Genomic DNA, 2,298 nt, shown 5'->3' with positions numbered 1-2,298 from the left:
GATCCAACACTGGCTTCTCTTATGTTCTTACATGGAATTCACTGCCACAGGAGGTGGTGGCAGCTACAAGCATGAACAACTTCAAGAGGGAATTAGATAAACATCTGGAGCAGATGGCTGGCTTCAAGAGGGAATTGGATCACCATATGGAGCAGAGGTCCATCACTGGCTGTTAGCCACAAGGTATAGATAGGAACTCTCAGTCTGGGGCAAGGGATGCTCTGTATTCTTGGTGTTTCCGGGTGTGTGTGACAACAGTGGGAGGGCTTCAGATCCCACAGAGGGAGCCAGATCCAACACTGGCTTCTCTTATGTTCTTACATGGATTTAACTGCAGCAGGAGGTGGTGGCAGCTACAAGCATGGACGGCTTCAAGAGGGAATTGGATCACTTTATGGAGCAGTGGTCCATCAGTGGCTCTTAGCCACAAGGTATAGACAGGAAGTCTCAGTCTGGGGCAAGGGATGCTCTGTATTCTTGGTGTTTCCGGGTGTGTGTGACAACAGTGGGAGGGCTTCAGATCCCACAGAGGGAGCCAGATCCAACACTGGCTTCTCTTATGTTCTTACATGGATTTAAGTCTATATCTGTTGGGTGATAGTGAGATATTGAAAAATTGGTGTTTAGCAGAGATAAGATGGTCCAGCAGAGCCAGAGTAAAAATAATTCAGACTCAGAGTCCACGTGTGATTAAAATATAAAGTTTTTACTAAATTCTAGCACGGGGAAGGGTAACAGGGATAAAAATAACAACAGAGCAGAATCTACAATACTTTGCTTCTTACTAGTCCATTCAATCAAACTGTCTCCATAGTAGAACAACTATCCACTTGTAGATTTTCCATCAGGTGAGTTTTTGTCCCAGTTGGCATCCATGTATCCAGTCAGTCTTGGTTCATCACAGGCTGAAATTTTAAGTTCTTAGTCCAAGGTTCCTTTTAGGTATCTTGCCAGTCTCTTAATAGCTTTCCAGTCATGCTCATTGGGTGAACTGGTCTTTCTGCACAAAAGTCCAACAGCTGAAGTTATATCTGGACGACAGATTGTGCTCAGATATAATAATTTTCCAATTGCGGATCTGTATTCATGATTGTCTTTAAGTGGTTTTCCATTAGTAAGCTTGGGATAGTCCTTATCAAATGGAGTGCTTACTGGATTGGAATCGTTCATTCCTACAGATTCAATAAAGTCCATGATCTTTTGCTTTTGACTCAAAAGAAAACTTCCATCCTCAGTTCTTTCAATTTGTATTCCAAGGTAGTACTTTATAGTTCCTAATTGTTTCACTTCAACTTCTTTGTTCAGTTCATCCGCTATTTCTTGTGAAGATCCAAATTCTTCTTCCATTGCTTCTATCCACTTGCTTCTTTCAGTCGCAGATAGTCTGTTGACTTCCATCTAGTTATTAGGTTCCTTCACTGGTTGTACATTTGCACAAATCCCATACATTGGTGGTGATACACCCTTCTTGCTGAGTGTCTCACAGTGGTTGTCTCTGAGTCTTACCCTTGGCATAGCTTCTCCTGGTTCCCCTTCTGAGCTGGAACTCTCTCCTGGAGATGGACCTGCCTGTTCACAGGTGGTCTGCACAGATTGCCAAGCGAACACTGGGATGAAAATAACAACAGAGCAGAATCTACTACATCCTTACTCTACAAAGACAAAACTAGAAGAGAGAGATTATGGCTACTCGTCTTGTTCAGAACACCAAAACAAAGATGGGAAGAGAGCCTTAAATTGCTAATACACCTTGACACTTTCGTCCCAATCAAGTTCCTAGATCAGGGAGAAAATTCCTGGGCTTCCTACATCTAAAGAACATTGGTTACATGAGAAACATGTGACTTCCTGTGAGTAACCTAAACAAACATTTAACCCCAGATATACCGAGTGTTTTCCACTTGTAATACCCAACAATATCCCACCCTATCCCGCCAGCGCGCTCCGGGCGGCTCACAACATACAATAAAACAAGAAATACCAATCCATTCCAAACATCAGTCATTCCATTTCATAGAGGCAAATGAACTCGTTAAAATAATCTCTAAAGGAGGCGGCGGCCGTCCGGTGAGCGGCTGCTCGACCCCCTTCCCAGGTGGCCGCTTGCGCGCGCCCGCCCCTCCGGACTCGACCCGGGTGCCCCCCCCTTCTTGCAGAAGAACACCCGAACAACCCTAACCCCGACCCGAGCCACCCTTCTAGTCGTGGGTTTCTACTGTAAAACATTCAACAGTGAAAGTCAGACCCGCTTTTCCATACCCCTCCTTCCCCTCCCCGCGCCCCATCTCTCCCCTCCCC

The sequence above is a fragment of the Gekko japonicus genome, unplaced genomic scaffold (genome assembly GCF_001447785.1).
Source record: "Gekko japonicus isolate JY-2015 unplaced genomic scaffold, Gekko_japonicus_V1.1 scaffold3446, whole genome shotgun sequence".
In the NCBI taxonomy this organism is placed as follows: Eukaryota; Metazoa; Chordata; class Lepidosauria; order Squamata; family Gekkonidae; genus Gekko; species Gekko japonicus.
This window is presented reverse-complemented; position numbering follows the sequence as displayed.